At 30.1% G+C, this 17,450-nt stretch overlaps 1 pseudogene across 1 annotated transcript in view; it reads right to left on the minus strand.

The window, feature by feature from the left end:
- The window catches only part of LOC145104528 (putative LRR receptor-like serine/threonine-protein kinase At1g53440), a 199,517-nt pseudogene that overhangs the window by 172,017 nt on the left and 10,050 nt on the right, over positions 1-17,450 (minus strand). The window lies entirely within an intron of this gene.

A 17,450-nucleotide genomic window follows, 5' to 3' on the forward strand; every position in this document is an offset into this window, starting at 1 on the left:
CTTTATCTGATAAAAATATTTTTCAAGCCTTAACATTAAACGTCAAAACTCATGGTTATAATTATTTACCAGGATCAGAAGTAATATGTATATGTTATCGTATATATTATAAACCATTAAAAACTATGAATCCTAAATGTAAGATAGTTAATAAACCTATAAATGAGACAATTTTAATAGAAAGTAATTTTGATGTGTCAAAAATTACAACTAGAAAAGCTATAAAATGGGAGGAAATAAAATTTCCCCAACACTGGATTTTAGAAAATAATATACCACCTACACCTTTAATAAATAATAATATAGAAAGTATTATACAAACTTCTGATGGCGTTGTTACTATTGAGTTTAACAAAGAAATAGAGTATAATAACGACCTAATAAAACGAACAAGATCTGCAAGATCTTCACATTTATACATATCACCACTAGATTATAACGTAGAAATTCCCTCTACTCGTGCTTCTGTTGATAATAGAAAGATAAATAATTTAAATATACATGATGATATTGTGTATGAAGCGGAGGCATCTACTCCTTCTGAAATGAATTTTACAGTTTAATGGATTTAAAAGAAAAAATAGATTTTAGTCCTGGTTCTCAGGCAAGAAAAATTATTTCAGAAGAATTTTATTCGAATAAATGGATATTTTTTAAAGAATGGTTATTTAAAAATTATTCTAAAGAAGAGTTACAAGAAATACAAAATAGATTTTATGAATATTTATCCTCTATAAATCAAATTATACATTTTATTCCTTGGTTTGTTTATACTTTTTTACATAATATTCACAACATAGAAAGAGATTATACTCTATCGGGAGACAAAATAATAACAAGTATATTTCCACCACAAGTCCCTTTTACCATTACAAATAACAATGTTACTATAAAATTTTCGGCTTACCAAAAACTTTTTGAAGAAAAGACTCTTACAATAGATGTCAATCATATTAATAGTATGATTCAACAATTAAATTTCCATAATTTATATTCCATAATATTAGGAGAACAGTTAATGGACTTACATAAAAAATTAGAAAATATAAATTCACCCATTAACAATAAAGATATAATAATACAGAAAAAAGATAAAAAACAACAAATAAATGCTACTATTCAACCCCCACCAAATATTACTGGTTATAAACTTAAAAATTATGATTATATGCTAGATATTCTGCAAGAACAAATGAAAAAATTACAAATTAATACTATAAATAAAGACTCAGATAATGATTCGGATAATACTCAAATAAACAAAATTAACAATTATGATAGCAAATTTGCTAGAAAACCTGTTCAAAGATTATATTATTATCCAAGACCGAGCCCCCAAGATGTCCTACATGAGGAACAAGAATATGAAATTAATAATAGTTATAGTGGTAAAAATGTTTACGAATGGAATTTAGATGGTTATACTGAAAGACAAATATATAACATGATTCATAGAATGTTAATGTATAGTACAATTGCTAAAAATACAGGAAATAGCGATAAACAAGTGGCTAATATGTTAATTGCCGGATTTACTGGCCAATTAAAAGGCTGGTGGGACAATTATGTGGATGAAAAAACACAACAAGCTATTCTTAATACAGTTAAAACAGAAAATGGAATAACCACTCCTAATGTAGTTTATACTCTAGCTTGTACCATAATAGAACATTTTACAGGAAGATGGTCAGATAATTCTGAAAATATCCGTACTCTATTAAATGGACTATTTTGTAAAACTCTTACATCTTTTCGATGGTATAAAGACACTTTCTTAAGTAGAGTAATGGAACTTAATGATTGTAATAGTGTTTACTGGAAATCCAAATTCATAGATGGTTTACCAAATCTTTTTGCTGAAAGAGTTAAAAACCAACTAAGAATAGATAATACAATTCCTTATGAAGATTATACGTATGGGAAATTGATAGGAACTTGTATACAGGAAGGTTTAGCCTTATGTAGTGAAATAAAACTAAATTACCAAATTAAAACCCAACATCTTAATGAAAAAAGACAATTGGGAGAATTTTGTGATCAATTCGGAATACAAACTAATAACAATAGGAGGAAACAGAAAAAAGAGTTTCAACAGAAGAAAAAATATTATAAGAGAAAACATAGTGATCCTAATAAAAAAGATAAACATATTAAAAAAAGATTTAATAGAACAGATTATAAAAAACCCCCTACTTGTTTTTCATGCGGGAAAATGGGACATTATGCTAATAAATGCAGGAATAAAAAAATAAAAAAACAAATTAATAATATGAATATAAGTGAGGATATAAAAATACAATTAATAAATTTGATAGATAATTCGTCAGATGAAGAGGAGCTCTCAGACGAAGATTCTGATATAAACATAATAGAATATGATTCTGATTATTCGTCAAAATCTGAAGAAATTGAATGTAATTGTGATAATTCAGAACAATGTTCATGTAACATAGACCACCAATTATACCTAATACAGTCTCAATTCAAAGATGAATTAACTATAAATGTAATTAGTAATGATATTGCAAACTTATTAAAAGAAATAAATGATCCAGAAATCAGGCAAAAAATAATAGAAAATCTAAATACTAAGGAACAGAATACACAAGAAGAAGGGATATATTCCATGAAAAACGTTCATGATATGTTAAAAGAAAGAAGAAATAAAAATTCCGCGAATACACCTACAGTACAAGATTTACAGCTTGAAATTCAAAACCTAAAACAGGATATATCTAAGATAAAAAATGACCAGCTAATAAGCAATCAAAGAATTAACAAATTAGAAAAATTACAAAATAACCAAGATATTGGTACCAGTAATGACAATTTCCTTCAGTCCATGGAATTGGTAATATCTAGAAAATGGCATGTCACAATTAATTTATTTATTACTTATAATTACCAAAGAAGTTTTGTTGCCCTAATAGATAGTGGTGCAGATTTAAATTGTATAAGAGAAGGTTTAATACCTACTAAATATTTTCAAAAATCAACACATACGTTAAGAGAAGTATCAGGTTCTAAATTAGATATTAGATATAAATTAACAGATGCAAAAATTTGCACAGAAAATGTTTGTATACCTATTAATTTCACGGTAATTAAAAATATGAGTAATAATACTATGATCTTAGGAAATCCCTTTTTAGAGATGATATTACCCCTAACTATTGACAAAGATAAAATCATAGGATCTTATAAGAATCAACCCGTTATACTAAATTTTGTCTCGGACCCTTATTCTATCTGGGTCAATGAGTTGAATTTAAAAAGAAACCAAATAAATTTTCTGAAAGAAGAAATCAGAAATGTTCAAATAGATGAACAACTAGAACAACCTAAGTTACAGGAAAAAATTAAATTTTTAACAAATCAATTCTCTTTGAAAATATGTAATGATCATCCTAATGCTTTTTGGGAAAGGAAAAAACATATAGTTACACTTCCTTATGAGGAAGACTTTAATGAAAAACAGATTCCTACCAAGGCAAGACCTTGTCAAATGAATTTCGAATACCTAAATATATGTAAAAAAGAAATAACTTCCTTATTAAATAAAAAACTAATACAACCTTCCAAATCTCCATGGTCATGCACTGCCTTTTATGTAAATAAACATTCTGAACAAGAAAGGGGAATACCAAGACTAGTTATAAATTATAAACCCCTTAATAAAGTCTTAAAATGGATCAGGTACCCTATTCCTAATAAAAAGGATTTATTAGACCGATTACATGATTCTTTAATATTTTCAAAATTTGATTTAAAATCAGGATATTGGCAAATACAGATTGATAAGAAAGACAGATATAAAACTGCCTTCAATGTTCCTTTTGGACAATATGAATGGAATGTTATGCCATTTGGCCTAAAAAATGCCCCTTCAGAATTCCAAAATATAATGAATGATATATTTAATCCTTATAGCAATTTCATTATTGTATATATAGATGATATCTTAGTCTTTTCAAAGGATATTCAAGAACATTTTGGTCACTTGCATACTTTTGAAAAAATAATAGTAAACAATGGTTTAGTAATATCACAATCTAAAATGTCCTTATTCCAAACAAAGGTAAGATTTTTAGGACATAATATTGAAAAAGGACAAATTATTCCTATACAAAGAAGTATAGACTTTGCTGCGAAATTTCCAGATGAAATAAAGGATAAAACTCAGCTACAAAGATTCTTAGGTAGCCTAAATTATATATCGCCTTTTTATAAAGATTTATCAGCAGATAGTGCAATTTTATACGACAGATTGAAAAAGAATCCTTGTGCTTGGACTAATGATCATACTCAGGCAGTTAAAAGAATAAAAGACAAAGTTAAAAGTCTACCATGTTTATCTTTAGCTAATCCTAATTGGGAAAAAATAGTAGAAACCGATGCCTCTGAAATAGGGTTTGGAGGAATTTTAAAACAAATCCACCCTAACAGTAAGCAAGAATTCTTAGTCAGATTTCATTCTGGAAAATGGACTCCTAGTCAAAAAAAATTATTCTACTACTGCTAAAGAAATTTTGGCATTGGTAAAATGTATTCTCAAATTTCAAGATGATTTATATAATCAACATTTTATTATCAAAACAGATTGTCAGGCAGCTAAATTCATGTTTAATAAAGACTTTAAACATGATGTTTCTAAACAAATGTTTACTAGGTGGCAAGCTACATTAGCATGTTTTGATTTTGAAATACAATATAAAAAAGGAAGTGATAATAGTCTTCCTGATTTTTTAACTAGAGAATTCCTAAATGAGTTATCACCAGCTAAGACAGTTATCACATGAAATTACTAATATAAAAGATTTAATTAATAAGGCAGATGTTGAACTGGCCAACTTAGCAAATGAACCATATTCTAGTAAGACAGGAATTAATTTAAGATTGATAGGATTAAGAATCCAACTCAAGAATCTTGAAAACAAACTCTTATTACTCTTAAATTAACATTTCCATTTGCAGGATGAATCCCAATCGCGGAAGAGGCCATCCTTCATATAGAGGTGGTTATCATAGAGGTCGGGGAAATCCTACGGCTTCAAGCAGTTCTTATAAAACTGGAAATTCATCACAAACAAATGATCAATCTCTTCCAGTTCCTGGAAGCCCATTATATGAGGAGTTTAAAGCATTTTTGGAATCAAAAAGGGAAAATACTCCCACTCTCGCTCAAATGATCACAGATGGTGAAACCATCAACGATAATTTTGAATATAAGGAATCACCTCATAGAGATAATATTATTATTTTGGAACATAAAGATATAATGCTTTATTTTGAGAATAATGACGATCCATGGTTTTTAATGACCAGATACTTGGATACAGCGACATACGCTGGATATTCTTACAAACAAAGATTATATTATGAAAATATTTTGAAAATAACCGGATCAGTTGAATTTTCTCATTTTACATCCGGAGGTAATACCAGTGTTTACAATTTTAGTAAAGCTATTATCAAAAAGATCATATCACCTGAGGAATGCGGTTTAAGTACCCTAAAGGAAAAAGAATTTTTAATCCCTCCTTCAAAAATACCAATGAAATTTACATATTGGGATTATATTGAAAGCTTTCATAAAGCCTTTTTATATGAAAATCCTCAGAGAAAGCATACTTGGTTTTTTAAAGTATGTGAAAAGGTTTATAACCAAAACAGAGATATACCAAATTGGTTTACTAATTGGTGGATCTCATACGGCCCGAGTATAGATATCCTCCCTGAGGAACCATTCAGAAAATTATATGGGGAATGGTTACCTGTCTCTCCAAGATACCGAGACCAAGTTATACCCTTGAAATCAGAAGGATTGGAAGTAATATCTTCTATGCATTTTTTCATGGAATTTTCTATTCCTTGGATCTGGAAATGGTCCCCATATGTGGATTATACCCCCTCTAAATTTCCTTCCCTACAAAGGTCATACTTTACCAAATTTTGGCCTAAAATGCTTCAAAAGAATCCAGAAACAAAAACCCTTAATGCCCAGGAAACAATTGATCATATCAATCAACAAATTAAGAAATACCAAGACCAAAAACTCTTTTCGGAAATAGCCTCCTCAACAGCAGTGACCCCCTCAACTCCTCAACTAGTTAATTTAACCAAAGAGGAAATGATCAAGTCATTCAGATTATATTGTTCTGAATTAAAAGAAAATCTTAAAAGATTTTCAAAACATGATACAGATGAAGGTTCAAATGAAGATATTCAAGATAATATGTCAGTTGATAACCAAAGCCAAGGCCAATCACCATGCTTAGCAGGGGAATCCCAGCCAGATGATGAAGAAGTTCCAGATGGTGAACTCCCAATTGATTGTATAATTGACATGATTGAGGAGTCAATCACGCAAAGAAAGAATCTTTCAAAAAACAAAAAGACATCACCACAATAGACTATAGGTGACAGGTGGATGGACCAAAATAAAAGAAGAATAAAAGAAGAATATATTCTTCAAGAATTATTGAAGACAGAGGAAATTACTCGTCAGACATTATTAAAGCAAGAAGAATCAAACAAAAAGTCATTTCTACTTTTCTTAAAAGTTGTCTGCCAATGCTAAATGTAATAATTTAGGTTTTGTTTGTTTTTGAGTCCTCCTGATCTATTTAAGGAGCCTCTACCTTATGTTTTAGGCAGGCTGAAAGCCAATTTCCTCTTTCTTTCTTGTAATCCCTCCTCTGTAAAAAACATCTCTGCAATAAAAGTCTGAATTATATTTGGAGAAGCAAAGTTTTATTACGGTACAGCAATTTTGGATTCGCCTTTCTGGTCAGTTTACTTTCTTAAACTTAATTCTATTTTCAAGCCTAATGCAAGGCTAACTTGATAATATCACATAGTATTATCATGGAAGCAGTATCATGATCGACAAATGATAAAAAAAAAAAAAAAAAAAAAAAAAAAAAGAGAGTCTGGAATGGAAAAAGGCAAAGTCGTGTTTTAGCCCGCTTTTGTGGCCACTGTGCCGCCCTACTTGTTTTTCATGCGGGAAAATGGGACATTATGCTAATAAATGCAGGAATAAAAAAATAAAAAAACAAATTAATAATATGAATATAAGTGAGGATATAAAAATACAATTAATAAATTTGATAGATAATTCGTCAGATGAAGAGGAGCTCTCAGACGAAGATTCTGATATAAACATAATAGAATATGATTCTGATTATTCGTCAAAATCTGAAGAAATTGAATGTAATTGTGATAATTCAGAACAATGTTCATGTAACATAGACCACCAATTATACCTAATACAGTCTCAATTCAAAGATGAATTAACTATAAATGTAATTAGTAATGATATTGCAAACTTATTAAAAGAAATAAATGATCCAGAAATCAGGCAAAAAATAATAGAAAATCTAAATACTAAGGAACAGAGTACACAAGAAGAAGGGATATATTCCATGAAAAACGTTCATGATATGTTAAAAGAAAGAAGAAATAAAAATTCCGCGAATACACCTACAGTACAAGATTTACAGCTTGAAATTCAAAACCTAAAACAGGATATATCTAAGATAAAAAATGACCAGCTAATAAGCAATCAAAGAATTAACAAATTAGAAAAATTACAAAATAACCAAGATATTGGTACCAGTAATGACAATTTCCTTCAGTCCATGGAATTGGTAATATCTAGAAAATGGCATGTCACAATTAATTTATTTATTACTTATAATTACCAAAGAAGTTTTGTTGCCCTAATAGATAGTGGTGCAGATTTAAATTGTATAAGAGAAGGTTTAATACCTACTAAATATTTTCAAAAATCAACACATACGTTAAGAGAAGTATCAGGTTCTAAATTAGATATTAGATATAAATTAACAGATGCAAAAATTTGCACAGAAAATGTTTGTATACCTATTAATTTCACGGTAATTAAAAATATGAGTAATAATACTATGATCTTAGGAAATCCCTTTTTAGAGATGATATTACCCCTAACTATTGACAAAGATAAAATCATAGGATCTTATAAGAATCAACCCGTTATACTAAATTTTGTCTCGGACCCTTATTCTATCTGGGTCAATGAGTTGAATTTAAAAAGAAACCAAATAAATTTTCTGAAAGAAGAAATCAGAAATGTTCAAATAGATGAACAACTAGAACAACCTAAGTTACAGGAAAAAATTAAATTTTTAACAAATCAATTCTCTTTGAAAATATGTAATGATCATCCTAATGCTTTTTGGGAAAGGAAAAAACATATAGTTACACTTCCTTATGAGGAAGACTTTAATGAAAAACAGATTCCTACCAAGGCAAGACCTTGTCAAATGAATTTCGAATACCTAAATATATGTAAAAAAGAAATAACTTCCTTATTAAATAAAAAACTAATACAACCTTCCAAATCTCCATGGTCATGCACTGCCTTTTATGTAAATAAACATTCTGAACAAGAAAGGGGAATACCAAGACTAGTTATAAATTATAAACCCCTTAATAAAGTCTTAAAATGGATCAGGTACCCTATTCCTAATAAAAAGGATTTATTAGACCGATTACATGATTCTTTAATATTTTCAAAATTTGATTTAAAATCAGGATATTGGCAAATACAGATTGATAAGAAAGACAGATATAAAACTGCCTTCAATGTTCCTTTTGGACAATATGAATGGAATGTTATGCCATTTGGCCTAAAAAATGCCCCTTCAGAATTCCAAAATATAATGAATGATATATTTAATCCTTATAGCAATTTCATTATTGTATATATAGATGATATCTTAGTCTTTTCAAAGGATATTCAAGAACATTTTGGTCACTTGCATACTTTTGAAAAAATAATAGTAAACAATGGTTTAGTAATATCACAATCTAAAATGTCCTTATTCCAAACAAAGGTAAGATTTTTAGGACATAATATTGAAAAAGGACAAATTATTCCTATACAAAGAAGTATAGACTTTGCTGCGAAATTTCCAGATGAAATAAAGGATAAAACTCAGCTACAAAGATTCTTAGGTAGCCTAAATTATATATCGCCTTTTTATAAAGAGTTATCAGCAGATAGTGCAATTTTATACGACAGATTGAAAAAGAATCCTTGTGCTTGGACTAATGATCATACTCAGGCAGTTAAAAGAATAAAAGACAAAGTTAAAAGTCTACCATGTTTATCTTTAGCTAATCCTAATTGGGAAAAAATAGTAGAAACCGATGCCTCTGAAATAGGGTTTGGAGGAATTTTAAAACAAATCCACCCTAACAGTAAGCAAGAATTCTTAGTCAGATTTCATTCTGGAAAATGGACTCCTAGTCAAAAAAAATTATTCTACTACTGCTAAAGAAATTTTGGCATTGGTAAAATGTATTCTCAAATTTCAAGATGATTTATATAATCAACATTTTATTATCAAAACAGATTGTCAGGCAGCTAAATTCATGTTTAATAAAGACTTTAAACATGATGTTTCTAAACAAATGTTTACTAGGTGGCAAGCTACATTAGCATGTTTTGATTTTGAAATACAATATAAAAAAGGAAGTGATAATAGTCTTCCTGATTTTTTAACTAGAGAATTCCTAAATGAGTTATCACCAGCTAAGACAGTTATCACATGAAATTACTAATATAAAAGATTTAATTAATAAGGCAGATGTTGAACTGGCCAACTTAGCAAATGAACCATATTCTAGTAAGACAGGAATTAATTTAAGATTGATAGGATTAAGAATCCAACTCAAGAATCTTGAAAACAAACTCTTATTACTCTTAAATTAACATTTCCATTTGCAGGATGAATCCCAATCGCGGAAGAGGCCATCCTTCATATAGAGGTGGTTATCATAGAGGTCGGGGAAATCCTACGGCTTCAAGCAGTTCTTATAAAACTGGAAATTCATCACAAACAAATGATCAATCTCTTCCAGTTCCTGGAAGCCCATTATATGAGGAGTTTAAAGCATTTTTGGAATCAAAAAGGGAAAATACTCCCACTCTCGCTCAAATGATCACAGATGGTGAAACCATCAACGATAATTTTGAATATAAGGAATCACCTCATAGAGATAATATTATTATTTTGGAACATAAAGATATAATGCTTTATTTTGAGAATAATGACGATCCATGGTTTTTAATGACCAGATACTTGGATACAGCGACATACGCTGGATATTCTTACAAACAAAGATTATATTATGAAAATATTTTGAAAATAACCGGATCAGTTGAATTTTCTCATTTTACATCCGGAGGTAATACCAGTGTTTACAATTTTAGTAAAGCTATTATCAAAAAGATCATATCACCTGAGGAATGGGGTTTAAGTACCCTAAAGGAAAAAGAATTTTTAATCCCTCCTTCAAAAATACCAATGAAATTTACATATTGGGATTATATTGAAAGCTTTCATAAAGCCTTTTTATATGAAAATCCTCAGAGAAAGCATACTTGGTTTTTTAAAGTATGTGAAAAGGTTTATAACCAAAACAGAGATATACCAAATTGGTTTACTAATTGGTGGATCTCATACGGCCCGAGTATAGATATCCTCCCTGAGGAACCATTCAGAAAATTATATGGGGAATGGTTACCTGTCTCTCCAAGATACCGAGACCAAGTTATACCCTTGAAATCAGAAGGATTGGAAGTAATATCTTCTATTCATTTTTTCATGGAATTTTCTATTCCTTGGATCTGGAAATGGTCCCCATATGTGGATTATACCCCCTCTAAATTTCCTTCCCTACAAAGGTCATACTTTACCAAATTTTGGCCTAAAATGCTTCAAAAGAATCCAGAAACAAAAACCCTTAATGCTCAGGAAACAATTGATCATATCAATCAACAAATTAAGAAATACCAAGACCAAAAACTCTTTTCGGAAATAGCCTCCTCAACAGCAGTGACCCCCTCAACTCCTCAACAAGTTAATTTAACCAAAGAGGAAATGATCAAGTCATTCAGATTATATTGTTCTGAATTAAAAGAAAATCTTAAAAGATTTTCAAAACATGATACAGATGAAGGTTCAAATGAAGATATTCAAGATAATATGTCAGTTGATAACCAAAGCCAAGGCCAATCACCATGCTTAGCAGGGGAATCCCAGCCAGATGATGAAGAAGTTCCAGATGGTGAACTCCCAATTGATTGTATAATTGACATGATTGAGGAGTCAATCACGCAAAGAAAGAATCTTTCAAAAAACAAAAAGACATCACCACAATAGACTATAGGTGACAGGTGGATGGACCAAAATAAAAGAAGAATAAAAGAAGAATATATTCTTCAAGAATTATTGAAGACAGAGGAAATTACTCGTCAGACATTATTAAAGCAAGAAGAATCAAACAAAAAGTCATTTCTACTTTTCTTAAAAGTTGTCTGCCAATGCTAAATGTAATAATTTAGGTTTTGTTTGTTTTTGAGTCCTCCTGATCTATTTAAGGAGCCTCTACCTTATGTTTTAGGCAGGCTGAAAGCCAATTTCCTCTTTCTTTCTTGTAATCCCTCCTCTGTAAAAAACATCTCTGCAATAAAAGTCTGAATTATATTTGGAGAAGCAAAGTTTTATTACGGTACAGCAATTTTGGATTCGCCTTTCTGGTCAGTTTACTTTCTTAAACTTAATTCTATTTTCAAGCCTAATGCAAGGCTAACTTGATAATATCACATAGTATTATCATGGAAGCAGTATCATGATCGACAAATGATAAAAAAAAAAAAAAAAAAAAAAAAAAAAAAAAGAGAGTCTAGAATGGAAAAAGGCAAAGTCGTGTTTTAGCCCGCTTTTGTGGCCACTGTGCCGCCCTACTTGTTTTTCATGCGGGAAAATGGGACATTATGCTAATAAATGCAGGAATAAAAAAATAAAAAAACAAATTAATAATATGAATATAAGTGAGGATATAAAAATACAATTAATAAATTTGATAGATAATTCGTCAGATGAAGAGGAGCTCTCAGACGAAGATTCTGATATAAACATAATAGAATATGATTCTGATTATTCGTCAAAATCTGAAGAAATTGAATGTAATTGTGATAATTCAGAACAATGTTCATGTAACATAGACCACCAATTATACCTAATACAGTCTCAATTCAAAGATGAATTAACTATAAATGTAATTAGTAATGATATTGCAAACTTATTAAAAGAAATAAATGATCCAGAAATCAGGCAAAAAATAATAGAAAATCTAAATACTAAGGAACAGAGTACACAAGAAGAAGGGATATATTCCATGAAAAACGTTCATGATATGTTAAAAGAAAGAAGAAATAAAAATTCCGCGAATACACCTACAGTACAAGATTTACAGCTTGAAATTCAAAACCTAAAACAGGATATATCTAAGATAAAAAATGACCAGCTAATAAGCAATCAAAGAATTAACAAATTAGAAAAATTACAAAATAACCAAGATATTGGTACCAGTAATGACAATTTCCTTCAGTCCATGGAATTGGTAATATCTAGAAAATGGCATGTCACAATTAATTTATTTATTACTTATAATTACCAAAGAAGTTTTGTTGCCCTAATAGATAGTGGTGCAGATTTAAATTGTATAAGAGAAGGTTTAATACCTACTAAATATTTTCAAAAATCAACACATACGTTAAGAGAAGTATCAGGTTCTAAATTAGATATTAGATATAAATTAACAGATGCAAAAATTTGCACAGAAAATGTTTGTATACCTATTAATTTCACGGTAATTAAAAATATGAGTAATAATACTATGATCTTAGGAAATCCCTTTTTAGAGATGATATTACCCCTAACTATTGACAAAGATAAAATCATAGGATCTTATAAGAATCAACCCGTTATACTAAATTTTGTCTCGGACCCTTATTCTATCTGGGTCAATGAGTTGAATTTAAAAAGAAACCAAATAAATTTTCTGAAAGAAGAAATCAGAAATGTTCAAATAGATGAACAACTAGAACAACCTAAGTTACAGGAAAAAATTAAATTTTTAACAAATCAATTCTCTTTGAAAATATGTAATGATCATCCTAATGCTTTTTGGGAAAGGAAAAAACATATAGTTACACTTCCTTATGAGGAAGACTTTAATGAAAAACAGATTCCTACCAAGGCAAGACCTTGTCAAATGAATTTCGAATACCTAAATATATGTAAAAAAGAAATAACTTCCTTATTAAATAAAAAACTAATACAACCTTCCAAATCTCCATGGTCATGCACTGCCTTTTATGTAAATAAACATTCTGAACAAGAAAGGGGAATACCAAGACTAGTTATAAATTATAAACCCCTTAATAAAGTCTTAAAATGGATCAGGTACCCTATTCCTAATAAAAAGGATTTATTAGACCGATTACATGATTCTTTAATATTTTCAAAATTTGATTTAAAATCAGGATATTGGCAAATACAGATTGATAAGAAAGACAGATATAAAACTGCCTTCAATGTTCCTTTTGGACAATATGAATGGAATGTTATGCCATTTGGCCTAAAAAATGCCCCTTCAGAATTCCAAAATATAATGAATGATATATTTAATCCTTATAGCAATTTCATTATTGTATATATAGATGATATCTTAGTCTTTTCAAAGGATATTCAAGAACATTTTGGTCACTTGCATACTTTTGAAAAAATAATAGTAAACAATGGTTTAGTAATATCACAATCTAAAATGTCCTTATTCCAAACAAAGGTAAGATTTTTAGGACATAATATTGAAAAAGGACAAATTATTCCTATACAAAGAAGTATAGACTTTGCTGCGAAATTTCCAGATGAAATAAAGGATAAAACTCAGCTACAAAGATTCTTAGGTAGCCTAAATTATATATCGCCTTTTTATAAAGAGTTATCAGCAGATAGTGCAATTTTATACGACAGATTGAAAAAGAATCCTTGTGCTTGGACTAATGATCATACTCAGGCAGTTAAAAGAATAAAAGACAAAGTTAAAAGTCTACCATGTTTATCTTTAGCTAATCCTAATTGGGAAAAAATAGTAGAAACCGATGCCTCTGAAATAGGGTTTGGAGGAATTTTAAAACAAATCCACCCTAACAGTAAGCAAGAATTCTTAGTCAGATTTCATTCTGGAAAATGGACTCCTAGTCAAAAAAAATTATTCTACTACTGCTAAAGAAATTTTGGCATTGGTAAAATGTATTCTCAAATTTCAAGATGATTTATATAATCAACATTTTATTATCAAAACAGATTGTCAGGCAGCTAAATTCATGTTTAATAAAGACTTTAAACATGATGTTTCTAAACAAATGTTTACTAGGTGGCAAGCTACATTAGCATGTTTTGATTTTGAAATACAATATAAAAAAGGAAGTGATAATAGTCTTCCTGATTTTTTAACTAGAGAATTCCTAAATGAGTTATCACCAGCTAAGACAGTTATCACATGAAATTACTAATATAAAAGATTTAATTAATAAGGCAGATGTTGAACTGGCCAACTTAGCAAATGAACCATATTCTAGTAAGACAGGAATTAATTTAAGATTGATAGGATTAAGAATCCAACTCAAGAATCTTGAAAACAAACTCTTATTACTCTTAAATTAACATTTCCATTTGCAGGATGAATCCCAATCGTGGAAGAGGCCATCCTTCATATAGAGGTGGTTATCATAGAGGTCGGGGAAATCCTACGGCTTCAAGCAGTTCTTATAAAACTGGAAATTCATCACAAACAAATGATCAATCTCTTCCAGTTCCTGGAAGCCCATTATATGAGGAGTTTAAAGCATTTTTGGAATCAAAAAGGGAAAATACTCCCACTCTCGCTCAAATGATCACAGATGGTGAAACCATCAACGATAATTTTGAATATAAGGAATCACCTCATAGAGATAATATTATTATTTTGGAACATAAAGATATAATGCTTTATTTTGAGAATAATGACGATCCATGGTTTTTAATGACCAGATACTTGGATACAGCGACATACGCTGGATATTCTTACAAACAAAGATTATATTATGAAAATATTTTGAAAATAACCGGATCAGTTGAATTTTCTCATTTTACATCCGGAGGTAATACCAGTGTTTACAATTTTAGTAAAGCTATTATCAAAAAGATCATATCACCTGAGGAATGGGGTTTAAGTACCCTAAAGGAAAAAGAATTTTTAATCCCTCCTTCAAAAATACCAATGAAATTTACATATTGGGATTATATTGAAAGCTTTCATAAAGCCTTTTTATATGAAAATCCTCAAAGAAAGCATACTTGGTTTTTTAAAGTATGTGAAAAGGTTTATAACCAAAACAGAGATATACCAAATTGGTTTACTAATTGGTGGATCTCATACGGCCCGAGTATAGATATCCTCCCTGAGGAACCATTCAGAAAATTATATGGGGAATGGTTACCTGTCTCTCCAAGATACCGAGACCAAGTTATACCCTTGAAATCAGAAGGATTGGAAGTAATATCTTCTATGCATTTTTTCATGGAATTTTCTATTCCTTGGATCTGGAAATGGTCCCCATATGTGGATTATACCCCCTCTAAATTTCCTTCCCTACAAAGGTCATACTTTACCAAATTTTGGCCTAAAATGCTTCAAAAGAATCCAGAAACAAAAACCCTTAATGCTCAGGAAACAATTGATCATATCAATCAACAAATTAAGAAATACCAAGACCAAAAACTCTTTTCGGAAATAGCCTCCTCAACAGCAGTGACCCCCTCAACTCCTCAACAAGTTAATTTAACCAAAGAGGAAATGATCAAGTCATTCAGATTATATTGTTCTGAATTAAAAGAAAATCTTAAAAGATTTTCAAAACATGATACAGATGAAGGTTCAAATGAAGATATTCAAGATAATATGTCAGTTGATAACCAAAGCCAAGGCCAATCACCATGCTTAGCAGGGGAATCCCAGCCAGATGATGAAGAAGTTCCAGATGGTGAACTCCCAATTGATTGTATAATTGACATGATTGAGGAGTCAATCACGCAAAGAAAGAATCTTTCAAAAAATAAAAAGACATCACCACAATAGACTATAGGTGACAGGTGGATGGACCAAAATAAAAGAAGAATAAAAGAAGAATATATTCTTCAAGAATTATTGAAGACAGAGGAAATTACTCGTCAGACATTATTAAAGCAAGAAGAATCAAACAAAAAGTCATTTCTACTTTTCTTAAAAGTTGTCTGCCAATGCTAAATGTAATAATTTAGGTTTTGTTTGTTTTTGAGTCCTCCTGATCTATTTAAGGAGCCTCTACCTTATGTTTTAGGCAGGCTGAAAGCCAATTTCCTCTTTCTTTCTTGTAATCCCTCCTCTGTAAAAAACATCTCTGCAATAAAAGTCTGAATTATATTTGGAGAAGCAAACTTTTATTACGGTACAGCAATTTTGGATTCGCCTTTCTGGTCAGTTTACTTTCTTAAACTTAATTCTATTTTCAAGCCTAATGCAAGGCTAACTTGATAATATCACATAGTATTATCATGGAAGCAGTATCATGATCGGCTTTTTTTTTTATTATGATACTGCTTCCATGATAATACTATGTGATATTATCAAGTTAGCCTTGCATTAGGCTTGAAAATAGAATTAAGTTTAAGAAAGTAAACTGACCAGAAAGGCGAATCCAAAATTGTTGTACCGTAATAAAACTTTGCTTCTCCAAATATAATTCAGACTTTTATTGCAGAGATGTTTTTTACAGAGGAGGGATTACAAGAAAGAAAGAGGAAATTGGCTTTCAGCCTGCCTAAAACATAAGGTAGAGGCTCCTTAAATAGATCAGGAGGACTCAAAAACAAACAAAACCTAAATTATTACATTTAGCATTGGCAGACAACTTTTAAGAAAAGTAGAAATGACTTTTTGTTTGATTCTTCTTGCTTTAATAATGTCTGACGAGTAATTTCCTCTGTCTTCAATAATTCTTGAAGAATATATTCTTCTTTTATTCTTCTTTTATTTTGGTCCATCCACCTGTCACCTATAGTCTATTGTGGTGATGTCTTTTTGTTTTTTGAAAGATTCTTTCTTTGCGTGATTGACTCCTCAATCATGTCAATTATACAATCAATTAGGAGTTCACCATCTGGAACTTCTTCATCATCTGGCTGGGATTCCCCTGCTAAGCATGGTGATTGGCCTTGGCTTTGGTTATCAACTGACATATTATCTTGAATATCTTCATTTGAACCTTCATCTGTATCATGTTTTGAAAATCTTTTAAGATTTTCTTTTAATTCAGAACAATATAATCTGAATGACTTGATCATTTCCTCTTTGGTTAAATTAACTTGTTGAGGAGTTGAGGGGGTCACTGCTGTTGAGGAGGCTATTTCCGAAAAGAGTTTTTGGTCTTGGTATTTCTTAATTTGTTGATTGATATGATCAATTGTTTCCTGAGCATTAAGGGTTTTTGTTTCTGGATTCTTTTGAAGCATTTTAGGCCAAAATTTGGTAAA

The sequence above is a fragment of the Lactuca virosa genome, chromosome 4 (genome assembly GCF_052849685.1).
Source record: "Lactuca virosa cultivar CGN04683 chromosome 4, Lactuca_virosa_CGN04683_v6, whole genome shotgun sequence".
NCBI lineage: Eukaryota > Viridiplantae > Streptophyta > Magnoliopsida > Asterales > Asteraceae > Lactuca > Lactuca virosa.